The sequence below is a fragment of the Myiozetetes cayanensis genome, unplaced genomic scaffold, assembly GCF_022539395.1.
Source record: "Myiozetetes cayanensis isolate MyiCay16 unplaced genomic scaffold, myiCay2020 scf2-11, whole genome shotgun sequence".
In the NCBI taxonomy this organism is placed as follows: domain Eukaryota; kingdom Metazoa; phylum Chordata; class Aves; order Passeriformes; family Tyrannidae; genus Myiozetetes; species Myiozetetes cayanensis.
Genome location: NW_026087411.1, coordinates 46,780,118 through 46,797,717, shown reverse-complemented (window position 1 = coordinate 46,797,717; position 17,600 = coordinate 46,780,118). Strand labels below are relative to the sequence as shown.

The window sequence follows — 17,600 nt, the reverse complement described above, 5'->3', positions numbered from 1 at the left end:
TGAAAATCACACTCATAGCCTGGTTAATAATTTTTCTGGGCCAGTTTTTCTAGGGTGGACTAACCCTAACTATGACACCTGCCATCTTCTCCCCTACTTCAGCTGTACAGTGGATCCACTGCTTTCATACAGAAAACCCCACTTCCTTGCACAGAAGCCACACAGTACCCACAAATGGAACCATCCTGTTAAAACTAAATCCCTGGGGCCACAGTTAATTTTAGGATAGACTCATTCTTTAATTGAATAGGCATTAGCAAAAGAACTACGTGAGATGCATTACAGAAATTAACATCCAGACTGTCCAATCTGACCCTTTACAAAGACTAGTACATACAGAAAGAATACTGGCTGAGATAACAAAAAACATATCTTTTAAAATATTTATTCTTTCAGCATGCTTTATTTTCTGCAACAAGTCCATGACTACTGATCAATTATGTTGCATTTATAATTTTTAAAGAATACTATTCCTTTAATAAATATCAAGGATCCTACCATGCAAAATGTTTTCCAAATTGCTCTCTGCAGAATTAGACCAAATATTTTCACATCTGCTGACATCCACAAAATAAATACTCCTTATACGCATGCAAATATTATTTCTACAGCTGGTTTAAGTATTCAACTTGAGCCTACCTATGAGGAGAAGAGGACCCTTTGTTTCTCTTTGCACACATATCTAATACAAATGCCAAAGTTTTGCTTTTCTTGTTTTCTTAAAGCTTGATTAAAATGAAGACTTCTGGGTGGACCACTTCAGGCTCAAACTTGGTGATGCAGGTGACTGGCTTCAGAAATACCTATATGTGCAGGTGGCAGAGCAGATATTTTAGACACACAGAAACAGAAATGCATTCACACACATTCACACACATACAAACACCTACCCTTTGGGAGGAGGAAATCTTGCAGCTCACATCAAACACAGTTCAGAGAGTGACTAAACAGTGAGGGCTTCAATGGCACCTTGGAAATGTAGAGATGCAACATCTGTTACTGGCATAGTCTTGGGTGTGCGTGGCTAAAATTCCTATAAGATCTTAGAGGAAAGATCACTTTAGAGCTGCAGAGGTAAGGGTTATTAAGAGGGCAATCGGGAAACTGCAAGATAACTTAGATAAGAAACTGCAAAAGAAAATCTTGGTCTGAACAACTTGGAAGCTGGAGTAGCACAGACCCTGTAAAAACAGATGCTGCTTATGCATAACTCTGTTTACATCACGTAAGCAGCCCTTTGGCTGCTCTCCAAGTCTTCAAGGGCAATACCTAATCTGCATGTGCAGTTACACAGATATTTACAGTTGGAAACAAATCTCACAATCAGTGAGATCTTTTTGCTTGTATACATATATATCACTCTTTCTGCTTGTATATGTACATTCCCTCACCTAGAAGAGGAAATAGCTGCGTTAGTATGATGAGGACAAGGGTGCTTTATATTGCAATAATGTGTGGAGATGAGCTATGTAAGCCTGCCATTTTGAACTTTTACAAACGTACGTAAAAAGGCAATCCCTGAAATAAGTTGTTCTGCTTGATGTAGCTCATTACGAACTCTGTAGCAGTGTCCTCACCCTGTGAATGGCTGCATCCTCACCCTGCCCAAAAAGATAGCAGCTTTAAGCCACATTTAAAGCATTAATTTTTATTCTACCAGTGAGCAGCTCTAGTTCCATTGACAAATTTCCACTGAAGTTAGTGTTTGATTATCTGTTTGTTCAGTCACACAGAATTGGAAAGGTAATTTAAAAAAAAAAAACTTCTAATTTTTTTCTAAGGCAAAATACTCATTCTTACACAATGCTTATTGAAGAACATGTGACCTGCTGCAGCTTCTGTCACTAACCTTGCACCACACTGTCCATACTGGAAACACGAGCCAGGACTCAACTCTCATCTTGATCAGCTGTAGCAGTCTCTATCCCGTGTTTTCCTATGTGCTGCTTTTGTAAAAACAGCTGTATCTGATGGGATAAAGGGAGCTGTCTATTTCCCAAGAAAATTATGGGATAAACCCTGGTTTGGGTGCTAGGATATAATTACTATGCAACAGTCTTTATATAGTGGGTATTTGTATTGGTTTTTGCCTTGGGCTGTCAAATATCTGTGATACGACTGAAAAAATACAGTACACTTTACATTTAGACTGATTTATCACACTAAATAGAGCAAATCTGTGTCCTGTGTGAAAAGCATGTAGAACACTATATTTCCTCTAATTTCTTCCCGTTGACCTTTCTTCCCCACTGAAGCACTGGTTTTAGGGAACCTACATATTTCCAATGTCACAATAGGAGACAAGTCTTAGTTCTTCGTTTTCTATGGTTTGGCCTGATCTTGATCCCAGTGGCATTTCATTGATTTCAGTGGATGCAGACACAGCTCCAAAACTGTCTATTGAATAAGGACACTGTATCAAGAAAATTACTAACTTCCAATGAAAATGAAAATAGTTCTTGAATGTAAAACTCTTAAGTGAGCATGAAAACCTTAAAACAGAAGTGTTTTTACGTAAAATAGCTGAAAATCTCATGAAGATACCTGATCATCCCTGGGCAGCAGTTGTTGGCTATTTCAAACACCACAATGCTCTTCAGGCAGTATGCAATGAAAAGAAGAGTGATGTTATACTTTCAGAAGTGAGATTGCCCCATTGTGAAAGATTTTCTGTGTGCCTTGCTGGCATCTACTAATTATTTACCTGTGAATCCTAACCATGGTATTTTATACAAGTTTGGTTCCAGTTCTGTATCGTGCCCTGCTGTCCTGCAGCCTGTCCACCGGGCAAAGGTTGAAAGGATTTGCCAGAGATGTAAGAAAGGCATGTAATCCAGGGATACATTTTGGTAGGAGCAAACTAGGTGATAATGCCACACCTTTACCCTTTCCAAAACAGTGCCAGCCACTGTGCCATGGCCGAGCCTCTCCATAATCACTATCAGACACAAAAGATCAGGCCATTTCTGTGAGAGCTTGCTTTTGCCTCCAGCTGCTCCTCTGTGATGTCTGTACTCTTGTCCACCTCAGTCCTGAGTGTGACCGCCAGCACAAATCACAGCAGCCCCCAGTACTATGAGGGCCCTGATTCTCTGTGTGCTCTAGAAATCAGCCTGTCCATCACAGAATCATAGAATGGTTTGAGTTGAAAGGGACCTTTAGGATCATCCAGTTCCAGCCCCCCTGCCATAAGCAGGGACACCTTCCACTAGACCAAGTTGCTCAAAGCCCCATCCAACCTGGCCTTTAACATTTCCAGGGATGGGGCATGCATAGCTTCTCTGGGCAACCAGTTCCAGTGCCTCACTACCCTCTGAGTAAGGAATTTCTTCCTAATGTCTAAGCTAAACCTACCCTCTTTCAGCTCAAGGCCATTCCCCCTTGTCCTATCACTACATGCTGTTTTAAAAAGTCCCTCCCCATCTCGTGAAGTCTCCCTGGATCCTTCTCTTCTGCAGGCTGAACAAACCCAGCTCTCTCAGCCTGTCTTCATAGAAGAGGTGCTCCAGCCCTCTGTTCATCTCAGTAGACCTCCTCTGGACTTGCTCCAACAGGTCCACATCATTCCTATGTTGAGACACCAGAGCTGGATGCAGTACTCCAGGTGAGGTCTCATGAGAGTGGAGTAGAAAACCTGCTGGCCATGCTTCTTTGCATGCAGCCCAGGATCCATCTTGGCTTCATGGCACAAGCTGCCCCATGGTATCTTCTTCCCTTCTATTCTTCGATTCTGTGAAAAGCAAGCCTGGGTGCAGGGAGATAGCTAGGGATATGACAACAGCATGGAGCTAGTTAGCAGTCTGAATCCAGCAAAAGATGGTGGAAAATCAAAGTCTGTTTATTCAGACAACTCCTTTGTGGTCTATGTGAAAATGCAATTGTGAATTTGCAATTGCAATCCACTTCCTTTGGAAAAATCACTGCAGTAGACAGTAATTAGCAACCTCTTACAAACCATTGGCAGGCTGTCCTGAAAACAATCCTCAAGTTCCTTGAGTGTTGCATTGGCTGAAACTGCTGGGTCCCTTGTCACCAATTTAATACAAACCTGAAGCAAACGCCCTGCTCCAAATACCTCTCCAGTAGGAAGCTATGCTAAGTAACCTTATGGCTAAATGCCCGAATGGCTCAGCTAGAAACTGAGCAATACTCCCATTTGGTCCTGGAGGGATGAACCTCCAGGAGATGACCACCTAAACCTGGTATTAAGATACTAAGGTGGCACTTTAGAACAGTTGCTAAGTGAGACCTTATCAGAGGGCTGCCTGCTTCACAAGTCCCTCATGAAAAAACTCTCAGATACAATACATATAGTGGACTGTTTTCTGAGAAAGACCAACTTTAGAGCTCAGCATCAGAATTGCTTAACTAGGCATGTATTTGTTTTAGAAGAAGGCATAAAACCTCAACAATGTCGTTTTATAGAAGTACCAAAGCTGAGTGCAGTACATGTCAGATAATTTTTGTGCCATGTGTTAAAAACTCATGCACTAAAGGAGATGGATTGCTGTTAGAAGGCATCTCTTCCTTGGCAGGGAATCTTCAGTGTCTTCCTACTGTCATTTGTCACAGGAGTTGAGGTGCCCCGACCTCAATCCACTAATGTTAGCAAAGAAAGGCTTGTGCACACACACAGCCTGGTGAGCCCATATCCTTACCAGATCTTGAGCTCAGCCACAGCTGTTTGAAGCAGGTTTAGCACAACCATTCTCAGAGTGATTTGACAGTATTTTATTTGTATGCTCACTTCCATGCTAGCAGTATGTTATTAATCCTACAAACTACACTAATTAATATTTTTTCCCCAATCTGAATATCATAGCTAATATAATTTCTTACTCATCAACTCCCAGATGGCTAACAAATCAGTGGTCCTGGAAACCACTGTCAGTCAGTCACCTGGCAATTCAGCTACAAGACAGTCTATGTAAGCATTCCGAATCTACTGCTTTTCACGCCTTTTTTGAATCAATGTAAACAACAAACCCTGCTGCCTCCTAGGCATGGTATCCCTAATGGTAGCATGAATCAGAATTGGCTACACCAACTGCAGTAACTCGACAGCACTGAGCAATCCCATTTCATTAATAAGAGCATCTCATCAACAGCTGCTCCTTGGAGACAAAGGGCTGCAGCTGGTTCCCTAAGCATTTCTTTTTGCCACCCCCAGTGACTTGCAGCATTTGAGACATGTGACCTCGTAGTCTGAGTTTGTTTATACACTGGAAATGCCTCTTATGTCCTGATGTCTTATTTTCCTGTCCCTTTTTCTTCACAAGGGGAATCACAAACAAACAAATAAATAAATAAATAAAATTGGGGTTTTTTTCAACAAAGACAGAATGCCAAAACCCATGGCTGAAAAATCTCCACCTCATACTAGCACTGTTCCAAGACCTACATCAGGCAGTGTGATATCATCATGACAACTGTTTAAAAAGTCTTTTGCCAGAGGGAAAGTTTTCTACCTGGCAGGTAGGAAATGCTTTTCTTCTATCTTATTTCAAATACCTTATTTAGGCAAAGAAATTAACTCTAAAACCAAATCCGATGCATTTGCATGGGTCAAATAATTGCAATCCTAAGTGGACCCTCCCTCCTGCAATGAGCTGTGCCTGGAGGACTTTCCACAAATCCACTTGAAATTATTAAAGCCTCTACAAAGGCAAGGGTTTTTGCCAACGCTCAGTTTAGTGCAGTGTAAGGATCTTGCAGTCAGTGTTACATTCACTTACCAAGACACATGGACTTTCAAATAGCAATTCCCTGCATGTTCAGGAATCTCCATCATGTGAAAAAAACCCAAGTGATGTTTGCACAAGCTCATGGTATAGGCTTCTGCACAGAGTGGTATGCTTCATCCAACAGCCAAAAGCAGCTCCTGGGCTCCTGTGCTGAATCACTGTGTATCACAACTGGAGGAGTCCAGCTGCTTCCGTAGCATTTTGTCGATTTTGCCATTGAGTTTCAGCTCTTCTGTTAATGGAATAGGACCTTGTGGAAACATGATGCATCTCTGAGAGTAACTTGCCCGTTGACTGTGGCTGTTACAACACTACAGTTCACAGAAGTGAGGTAGGAGGGAGGAAATACCAGCCATCTGGATCACGACACCTTAAGAGTGTGAACAGTCTTCTGCTATAATGCTAGACAATATGAAGCACAATAAGGCTTTGTAAGAACAGCTAAAATATTGCTAATACTATTCCACAGCTAAATGGGGGCAACAAATGACAGGCTTCGATAGCAGAAGTTGTTTAATTTTATAGACAAACTATTTTATTCTAAATATTTTGGGGAATCCAAAGGCCATTTCTGAATTAGGAAATGAAGGCAAACAAATAGACCAGATGCCTTTTCTGACAAGAAAGTAGTTCTGGAAAACCTTCTTGGTCAATTTTTTTTACTTAAAAGCAATTCAAGTTTGTTTCTCCTTTTCCTTTTAGTTTCCTGTATCCTAAAATTGTGCCTAGAAGCTGGTTATTAAGAGTATTTTTGGAAGCATGACCATCATTATTTTTAAAGTAATTTAAAGAAAATGCTTTGAATGCTAGCAGAAAATAGGAGCCAGCACAATAATGGCAGAGGCAGTGAGTTACCAGGGAGCAAATGCTAATGAGCGAAAACACAATAGGCTAAAACTTCCCTGAATTCAAATATCAGTGATGATTACCTTACACTACCACATCTGGCACTCAAGGTGATAAAAATAGAATTATTAAGAAGATCCCTAAGTATTTATGGACCAATTGATTGCATTGTCTTAATTAAACAAGAGCAGAATTCTTTAATGTTATGTTCAGCTCACTACCTGAATGACTGCAAATCACTTTTGGGAAGGTTGTGGCAGCTCCTTGGGGGATGACTTGGGGCAGGTGGGAATGGGATGGACCTGCAGCTCTGTAGAGAGGAAGCTTTGGACTGGCCTGACATGCATCTGTTCAGTATAGAGTGTAGGGAACCTTGCCTTCTGGTGGCTGAATATTTATCAGGCCATGAGCTTCCATGACACTAGATACTGGTTTACACTAGAGGAGAGTGTGGCCTTTTAACTGTGCCTTTGCCATTGTAGCTGGGGAGCCTTTCAGCAGACAGACTCTGGCAAATCTCACAGGGGTATTTTCAAAGGTTATTGGTCTCATAGCTGTCCTTCCTACCCTCTTGGGTTATTAATCCTATAGAAAACAAAGGAGCAACATGTGCCTGTGTCTTAACTGCTCCAAGGCATAGGACAAATTTTCAACAAAATCACCCCTGAAGGTGATCTATGCTAACTGTTCATTGGAATAAGGCAAGTAACAGAAGAAGGGCAGACAGGCATGGAAGTGTCTTCAGCCACTTCAGCAAAATTCTTCAGAGGATGTTTGCCAAGGTCCTTGCTGACATCGGATCTATGCAGAAAGGTATGGAAGGTACAGTGACTGACTTCCCACAGTTAACTCTTCTCCTAAGGAGAGGGCACAGATGTGCAACAGATCTTGAAATGAGTCTGAGTAACAAAATGGGGGTACAGCGTGACATTTCAGACTTTGTAGAACTATTAAGCGCTTTAATGCACTGTTTCAGTGTGGATTGATATGCTACACACACCCATAAACAGCAAAAAGTATATTGCAAAGTCAACCATTCAAAGATGGAAATGGCAGAATTAAAACGGCCTTTACAGATTTACTGCCTCATCTATGGGTCTTCATATGTTATGTAGGTTTCAGTTTATATGGCTGTCCAGTCCTTTTTCCACAGACACTGTCCCATGTTCAGGGCAAAGACCAAACAAGCCTCATTTAATGAGGAGTTATTTAAAACTGTTTTATCATCCTCGTGCAATATTTGTGGCAGCAAGACAAGCTAGTATTTACTGCGTGTTGTTTAAACCCTCATGGGCGTTTCTAATGGTACTGACTGTGATAGCGTTCAAGTCTCTTTTCACAACTTACCCGTGAATAGAGGCCCGGGGTATGAGTCTGATCCTGCCATTGTTACCATAAGTGGCAAGTAACTTCCTTCATGATTACTGGTACTGTTCTTCAGAAAAAGGAAAGAGAATTTAGGCCTTATTTACAGTCAGCACATTTGTGCTTCTTCTAAATGCCCCCCCCCCCATTCTCCTCCCTTGCACAAAAAAGTGTGTAGGAACATGATAGTCATCATCTGGAATGAGTTAGGTTCTAACCAGAGAGATGTAGAATGAACTTAATATCAAGTTCAAGCAGAAGGAATCTGGATTGTCAGTGAGAGAGGGGTGTGTCATTAAGTCCAGATATTGTTCTGCAAGTGCAGTTTTTCCATTACCTTTTGTACAGTGTCTAGTCACATAAATCTTAGTGTGCAGCTTCTTTCAGTCGTAATGCCCAGCACTCCTGACTGGCAGAGAATGAAGTATACAGAGGCAGCCTGAACAGCAGCAGAGGAAAGATGATAAAACTGTTTTATCATCCTACTTAACAGCTTCCTCTCTGCTGTAATACAGGACATTTGATAACCCAGCCATTTGTGTGTACAGGGTCAAAACATTGTCCCTTAGATATAATAGCTAGTAGTGTTATTAGTGAAAACTACAGAGTCCAGATCTAAGAGATTTTGACAGGAAAAAGAAAAAGCATGCATAATACTTTCCTTTATAGCAAAGCTCTTCCAATGATTTACAACCCGAGACAATTCTCAGCTTTCAAACTGAAATTTCCTCCCACTGCTCACTCTTCAAGACTCAGTTCTTGGTGAAATTACAATGTGCTTGTTTTGTTTATTTAAGGTAATAAGAAGCTAAAACCTAAGCAAAAGTATCTACTAGGGTTGGTTTGTTTGCTTTTTTTTTTTTTAATGCTATTAAATGAAAAATACGGAATAATATTTGGAGCAACTCTTGCTCCTCAGTAATTTAGAAGGAGATATTTTGTCACAATAATTCCGCCAGAGGTTTCTGCAAATACACATTAATGCATTTTGCTCGAGCCATTGCAAGTCATCAGATGAAGGTCAGAATGCAAATTCCAATGTTCTTAATTTCCCATGTTGGTTGACGTGTTTATAAAAATGTTCATTGTTGATGCAAAGACATCAACTCTGTTGATTCAAAGAATGAATTATGACTGAAGTGTTATTCCTGTACTTGTAGTAGTTCAGCAGGCGTCTGGTACCACCATTTATGAACTTTGCAATTCAAGATTCACAATGACTGTAACTAGGAAGTACCACAGAGAAAAAGTTGTACATAAAAAGCTTACTTTTCCTTTCTCACTAAAGTAGGACATGATTGAACTGTACACGATCTATAGCTATATGAGAAGATTTTAATATTATTGTGTTTGCTCTCAGAGTATGGAAGTCTTAAGGTGTCCAGAAACATTAAAGCCTGTTTTGGAGAAATGGCTTATGATAAGCCATTGCTGTCTGCAAAGTGGGTGCACTGAAGCCACTTACATGGTGGGGCTGCCATTTGCTAAAATGTTGTATATATTTTAAAATAATTTCCTGACCAGTGAAGAAGTGGTTTGGTTTGGTTTGGTTTTCTTTCTGGGAAAAAAAAATAAAAAGAATCCTGTAAAAGCATTTAGGAGGCTTTTTTTATTCCTTCCTATCATGTGGTGGGTGAGCAATTGGCTCACAGGTGGAGCACAGAGGGTAACAGTGAATGGGGTGACATCAGCTGGGTGACTTGTCACCAGTGGGGTTCCACAGGGCTCCATCTTAGGCCCTGTGCTCTTCAACATCTTCATAAATTACTTGAACACAGGACTGGAAGGGATACTAAGCAAGTTTGCAGATGATACAAAACTGGGAGGAGCTGTTGACTCCCTCAAAGGCAGGGAGGCCCTGCAGAGACACCTCAACAAATTATAGCACTGGGCAATCACCAACCACATGAAATTCAACAAGTGAAAGTGCTGGATTCTGCACCTGGAATGGGGCAACCCTGGGCATACAGATGGACTGGGGAATGAGATGCTGGAAAGCAGTGCCATGGAAAGGGACCTGGGGGTCCTGGTTGATGGCAGGTTGAATATGAGTCAACAATACCCTGGCAGCCAGGAGGACCAACCCTGTCCTCGGGGGCATCAGGCAAAGCACCTAAATAGGATAATACATGGATGTGATTATGTGGCAGTATTTCAAACACTGGCACTTACTGATAAAAAGCTGTTGCAATCCCCTCTGGAAACTCTTTCTATTCCCTCCTTGCTGATAAATGGGCCCAGCCTCGAATCTGTCAGACTGAAGATCACTGAAAGCCACCTTTATGCTTTTCCTTCTCTCATCTCTCCCCTGTTACATACTTTGAAGCGGCATGGAGTGAGAAAGTTGATTCTATAATCCATGTATCACTGGGCTAGTGCCAGTACAGAAAACAGTTTGACTGTAGTCAGCTGTGCCTTGAATGTTCTCCCTGGTGAGCTGGGAGGTGTGGCTGCCTGTGTCCTGGTGATACTCAAATAGTAGCTAATGCAGGCAGGCTGCTGCTGGTGTTGTCCCACCAACTCAAGATATTTAACAGACATATCCCAGTTAGGAGTGTGGTTGCTTCAAATTTCATCTTTAGTCAAGACAGAAACAGACATACACTTGGTGAAAATGATTCAGATAATTTCTATCATTTTCATCACTGATGTGTTTTAATTAATGCCAACCTTATTCTCCCCATGAGACAGAGTCAGTAGAAACATCACTCCATAACACCACAGGACAAGGCCCAGCTTTTGGGCTGAATCCACCAAACTTCTTCGTACTTCCTGTACAGCCCCAAAAGAGGCAGTGGGGTGGGTGTACAATAATCCATTTATCACAGCCACCTATCCAAATTTATGCAATAATTTTCCCCTTAAGGTAATAGGGAACTTCTGATCTCAATTTATAGCAGAAATTAAGACTGGGCAGGAATGCTTAATGCTTTGTGTAACCATCATTTAATGACAAAATGAGTCTATTTAGCTTCCTTAGCTTCATCTCTCTGACTTTACTTCACACTCCCCAGTATCTCAGTGAGAATTTCATGTAGCTATCTGGGTTTTGGCCTACCTTCCTTGCTGTCCCCATTTGTCTCTGTGCAGCTGTCTGTCAGTCCTCCCACAGAAGCTTTTCAAAGTTAGGCAATTTCAACCAGGTTTTGCCAGGTCAAAGAGATCTCAAAGGTACCAAATTTATAAAAGTACAGAAAACCTGTTAATATTCTCACTGAGGAAGAAAAGTCTTAATAATTAGTTCAACCCTTATTAGGCATCCGAGCTGTAAGGGACCCAAGGCGGGAGGTGATGCAAGGTGCCATGACCACATGTGTAGCAGTATCCTCTACCAGCCAGTGTAAAGCAAACTCTTTGTTCTGGATCTGGCTGGTACAGACCTAGTTTTCCTCACAGCAGCCAGTATGGTGCTGTATTTTGGATTTGGGACTAAAACAGTGTTGATGACACACAAGTGTTTTAGCTTACGCTGAACAGAGCTTGCACAGCATTGAGGCTTTCTGTTTTTCCCACTCTTTCTATTTTTCCCTGTGAGTAGGTCAGGGGTGGGCAGGAGGCTGGGAGGAGACACAGCTAGGGTAGTTGGCCTGAATTGACCAAGTCAGTATTCCAAGCCATTTAACATCATGCCCATCAATAAAACCTGGGAGGTTGTCTTTCTAAAGTAGGCATTGCTCAGAGACTGGCTGAGCATCCATCTGCTTGTGGGAGGTGGTGAGTGATTGCTTTTGTATCGCTATTATTACTTTTTTTCATACCTTCAGTTATTAAACTGTCTTTATCTTGACACATGAGCGTTTTTTCTTGCTTTTTCTCTTCCTACTCTCTCCCTCATCCTGCTGGGTGTGGGATCGAGCATTCGGGTGGGTATTTAATTGCTGGACAGGGTCAACATTACTCTACATCTACGTGATTTCTACCAATAGCAGTATACATAAACCTCAGTGGATAAAGAACTGAAACATGTTTGGCAAACAATTAAATAAGTTGCAACACTGGAGGTATTCAAATCCAGATTCATTGAACGTAGCAGATTTATAGTACTCTAAAGTAGTAAAAAAAAATGTTCTTGTAGCATGTGGAAAAAACATTTTTAACAGAATACAAATATATGTAGGGGTGATTACCAAAGGATGCTTACTAGCTCACTTTGCAGTAACTTGTCTGTATCCTGAGATGCACAGCAGCAGCCATCTAGAACTGTATAAATGCAGAAACTAAGAAAAATTTAGTCAGAAAGAAAGGGTAAACACCTCATAAATCAGAAGAGCATCATTTGGAAACGAGGTGAAGAAGCTTTTGGGTGAGACAGACAGTTGTAGGATGATTATGAATTGCTAGCATGACATCTCTGCGAACAGTGTGTTGTGATCTGGGACGGTCAGGAGTGGTTCCACTAGAAACATGGAGGCATGAACGCTGCAGAAGGCAGTGGAGCAACCACGCCTGCCATCGTATGCCAAAGTCCATCACTTATTCTTGATTCTAGGATGTTTAGAGAAATGTTTATTCAAGCTTTTAACCTTGACCTATTAAGCCTAATAAAACAAGTGAAGTGGAAATATGCTTGCTGTCTTCTCCACGCAATCAAGGAACAAAGGGAACAGGAAACATAAACAGGAAAACAAAAACATTAAACTTACAAATGATATTGATATAATGATAAATAATTATAAGGTGACCATTAATACCTTGGCATGAAAAGGTTTCTCATCCTTAGCATCTGGAATCATATTACAGAATTGCTTTACCATGGAAGCAAATAGGACTTAAAAATTGCTTGCCATGGCACTCTGTAAATTCGTGGGAAGACTAGACTTACCTGACAAGGTACCTGTGATCGTAGGATGGACACAACAAACCATAAGTCCTTTCTAATTCTGAGATCTTAACAGCTTCAAAAGTAAAGAAATTAGGTAGTGTTAAGTATCAGAAAAACCTCCTGGTGTAAAGACCTGTCTGGTAATGGCATTGACTAGCAAAGAAAGCTGCTGGATCCAAGACAGTAACTGCATTAATAGGAAAGGTTTCTGGATCTCTCTTTCTTCCTGTGAGCAATTAAATAATTCATTGAATAGTTCTCAAAGTTGGAATTTGCATTTGGGAGTAGGTGAACACAATGCTGTAGGAACATGTATGAAGGGACCTCATAAGATCATCTTATCTGTCAAGGCTTAACTACTTGTAAAAATATTGCTCTCTTCCACAGTGGGGTGAAGCAGTAAGAAACATGATTTTTCTTTGGACCAAGCAGTGCTACATAAGTATACAACACTTATCTGAGACTTGCTAAAGCTCCACTAAGGCCTTTTACAATCTATAACATATGTCTCAATAAACGTAACTAGCAAAATACTATGATGTTTATCCTGTTTGCTGGAAACATAACAGAAAAGCGATGCTGGGTGCAGTCATTACAAAGGGCTCTGGATCATGGACTTTTCTGGTTTATGAAGAAGAAAATGTATTGATTTAAAGTTTCTCTGGGTCAGATTTTTCCATACTGCTCAGCATTCAGCATCAGAAAGTTTCAACTGTTCTGTTTTATGTATGTGCCCTACCTTTGCTTAGACATTGAAAGAAGGTATTTTTTTAAAAGTACACCTGATGATGACCTTTGACTACCTGGCCCTTTTTGGGTTCTCAAGTGGAAGCTGAGTGCTTACAAATATCAAGCTCCAAGTATGACAGCAATCTACATCCCAGCTTACCCAGTTGATGTGTGAGCAGTTGGACTTCCCCAGCCATCACCCATTGCAAAGATGGATTAAAATGAGCTCTTCCTGAGGAGGGAAGGGGTTTATGAGTTTCTAGACTGACAGAAACCTTAAAAAAATTGGTCCAATATAATGGCATACATAAATATGTAAATTTGCGGATCTACAGCTAATTTTGTATAATGTAGTGGTCTATCAAGGTGGTGTACTTTTATCATGTAGGTCTGTGGTACAGCTGTACTGGAACAGCTAGAAAAGTAGGCCTTCTGTGGTGTAGACTTGGCTTTATATTTTTATTTATTCAGTTCTACCCTGAAGCTCTCACATTAAAGAGGACTGAAAATGAAATGCCACTGATTGTTTTTAATTTGTGCACAGTAAATGTCACTGAGAAGAGATCACTAGTTCAGGAGGAGATATCCTACCACACAGGACCTTATTGCTAGCACCGGCTGGAAGCCTCTGTTTGCTTTCTGTAAAATCCGACAGAATGATGCAATAGGAATAGCCTTGATTATTGTACTTTTGAAATAAAATAAGGGCCTGAGTGATCAGAGAATAAGCACCTTAATATTTGCTAAGCAAAGCTTGAGTAACATTTTGGTAAAATGTTAGATTCAGTTATATCACCACTAAAACTTGGAAGCTTGAATCAGAATTGATTTCAGCTTCATTAACTGACTGAGTTTAATGTAAATATCACAGTCATTCTGGCCTTTAAGAAGTAGATAAAAAAAAAAAAAAAAAAGAAAACCTGGCATTTCTTGTTTTATTGGGCACTTGAGAAATGTCAGTGTAGTTTAGTGAGGTACTGTGTTTTTTCTGGATTTTAACTCTGTCAGCTGTGGAACACATGGACTTCAGCTATTTATAAAAAATTTCAAACCCTTGTACCATATTTTCATCTCTTTACTTTGGAAAAGCACAGTGCGAGGCTTTCCAGGTTTAGCTTCCAGGCATAAACAGACTCAGTTGGTTGGACCTGTTCAGGAGCATTTAGCATCCATACCAAGAAAAACATATTTGCCCCAACAGAAGAAGTATCTGAATACTATTTCACTGTACTGATTGCTGCTTTCCGTTTTAGCACTACCTTTTGATCATTACTTAAGGTCTTCATCCAACCAGTTTTTGGCCTGATAACCAGAAGCTGTAATTGGCAGGCTGTCAGGATTACTCTTTATGAAGCAGACAATACAATCATGGACCAAGTAAGAATAAGTGTACAGTCTGTTGCTTCAGATGGTACTTAACTAAAGGTTTTTAAAGCAAGTGTGACATCACTGCTTGATGGATTATTAGTTTGCACTAAAACAAGGTGGAGAGAGTGGGCATGAATGTGTTTTGTAGATGACATATTCAATTAACAAAGAAACAAAGAAGAAACTGGGACATAAAATTCTCCCGGAGATCTCCTATGCACTGCTAAAATGTTGAAGTAAGTGGTGTTTTCAAAGTCTCTAAATTAGCCTTTCCCCAGTGAAGCCAGCAGTAAAATTCCCAGTGGTTGTAAATGATGTCAGGTTAGATCACTCCTCTTTAGGTCACAGAAAATCCTACCTTTTAAAAAATTATTACTTTGTGTCCCTAATGTCACACTGTTGTCCTCTGGACCTTAAACTTCAAACTTGCTTCCTGCTTCCCTTAGCCTGTGTCATCACCATCCCAGTGCGCAGGTGGCCTCCACTTCGGTGCAACCAGATTTCTCCAGTTGTGAGGAAAGGGACGATGTGCATTTGAGCTGTTGCCTCCATGTAGTCTGGCTGTGTTCTCTGGAGTAAAATTTCTTGACTGTAGAATACAGATAATGGCACTGACCTGCCAACACAGATTATGTGAATTCCTCAAGCATTCTAGGGATAAAAGCCAAAAAGTAATGTAACAGGTGATGTCTTGCTGCATATTTTATCTGCTGGCATAGAATCATTACTCCATTATTCAGAAAAATGGAGACACAGACAAGAAAAACAAATTAAAAGCAAAGAAAAGTGTGCTATTAATAATAATGAAGAAAAATTAAATCGCATATGATCTGATTTCTAAAAAAAAAAATCTTTCTACAGATACACAAACCACTACATTAAATATTATTCTCTGTATGATTAAATGAACTTCTCTCAACGTGCCTACCCTACTGCTTCTTAAAGGCATTTATATTTTTTCTGGTTTGCACATACTTACCCAGAATATGAGAAGAGCCTATTCAGTGCATGTCCTATAGTAGTTCCTGGACAATCAAGCTGCAAACTTCTAGAGCATTAAACTGTCTGAAGAGGAGGCACACACAGCTGAAAACCAGTAGGTGATACACAGGGGGAACCACACGGGCAAACTCATAAAACACGTACACAAATAAACATAATGGGAATCAGTATCCAAACACGTTAAAAAAAAAAGGGAGAAGTGCTTTTCTAAATTTACTAATTAGAGATAGAAATATTTCCTTAAAAACTGTAATTGAGTCAGATTAAATGGGAAGTAGTATATTTTTCTCTTCTTGTTAAATTGCTGTCAATGCTGTGCTGTCAGATATATCTGAGTGAGGCTGTTGAAGGACCATCAGGAACAAATGGACATAGGGTTTCCATTTCCTGGAAACTTTTGTCTGGTTTTTCTTCAGGCTTTTCTGTTGCTTAATGAAGAACTGAAAGAAGCATGAGAATTTTACTGCCTGGAAACAAAACCTAGTTGTTAAGAGCTACTGCTACTGCTCTAACTCTGTGTTGGGTTTCTCTACATCAGCCATCACCATATGTCCTGTTTTCAGCTGGGATTATTTTTTTTCCTAGTAGCTGGTACAGTGCTGTATGTTTGGATTTAGTATGAGAATAATGTTGATAACGCATTGGTGTTCCAGTTTTTGCTAAATAGTGCTTAAGTCAAGAATTTTCAGTTTCTCATGCTCTGCCAGCCAGGAAGTACATAGGAAGCTGGGAGGGAGGGAGCATGGCCAGGACAGCTGACCTGAACTGGCCAAAGGGACATTCCATACTATAGAACATCATGCTCAGTATATAAACTGTGGGGAGTTGGCTGGGAGGGTTCAGTCACTGCTTGGGGTGGGGCTGGCTATTGGTTGGTGGGTGGTGAGCAGTTGTATTGCGCAGCACTTGTTTCTCTTGAGTTTTTATTTCCCAAAAGTGACATAATGTTTCTTCTGGAATGCCATTTACTGATTTTTTTAAAGCATTCATTTTAAAATGAAATAATTTGGCTTGCATTTTGCGATGAGAGAAGGCAGATGTGTAAATGGTATTTTAGTCAAAATCACAGCTCCTGAAGTATTATTTACTCTGAGCTCTGAGATACACTTTTTCTTGAAGAAACCAAGCTGCTATGTATTTTCTTCTTAAACGACTTGGTATTTGGATTTCACTGCCAGCTGGAATTAAGTATTAGAGATTTTCCTTGTTGTTATAGAGCTGAATTATTATAATGATAATAATTATTGAATATTGCAGCATACATCCTGTACTTAAACCATTTAACACACACTAAAGGATCCTGGATTGCAATACCAAGAACAAGTCAGTAATTGTTTTAATCTGAAAGATGAAGAATGTTTAAGGTAAGAGAATTCAATTAATAAAGGCAAATCTTGATAAAAAGATAGACTTCTTTTTTTTGCTTTATATCACCATAATAAATCACCTTAGAACATACAGATGAATGTCATGTGTATTGCTAGTAGAGAACATGAACCTACAAGTTCTTGAAAACTTTCCATCTGCTTATGCCCTCAGGTTGGTTTCCTTCTGTTTTTCTGCTTGAGTCCTGGTTTTCTTCATTACCCTCCGTGGCTGCCCAGGACCACTTCCAGAGATGCGTGTCCCAACCTAGAGGAAGCATTTGCCAAGGCTGGCTTCATAAATGGCAGCAAGCATTTCATATCCAATTAACACATTTCTATAGGAATTCCAGCATTCAT

The 17,600-nt window shown here is 40.3% G+C and overlaps 1 protein-coding gene across 3 annotated transcripts in view; it reads right to left on the bottom strand.

Annotated features, from left to right (window-relative positions):
* Positions 1–12,128, bottom strand: part of AGPAT4 (1-acylglycerol-3-phosphate O-acyltransferase 4) — an 89,596-nt gene extending 77,468 nt beyond the window's left edge. The window contains exons 1-4 of one of the 3 annotated variants that reach the window (XM_050316174.1): positions 12,097–12,128; positions 7,938–8,025; positions 5,736–6,146; positions 640–3,763 (exon numbers count right to left, since the gene is read on the bottom strand). The gene's annotated coding sequence lies outside the window, so the exon portion shown is untranslated. Of the gene's footprint in view, positions 1–639; positions 3,764–5,735; positions 7,517–7,937; positions 8,026–12,096 lie in introns of those variants that run through there. The other 2 variants (XM_050316171.1, XM_050316172.1) reach the window with 2 other exon arrangements.
* Between the last annotated feature and the right edge of the window lie 5,472 nt (positions 12,129–17,600).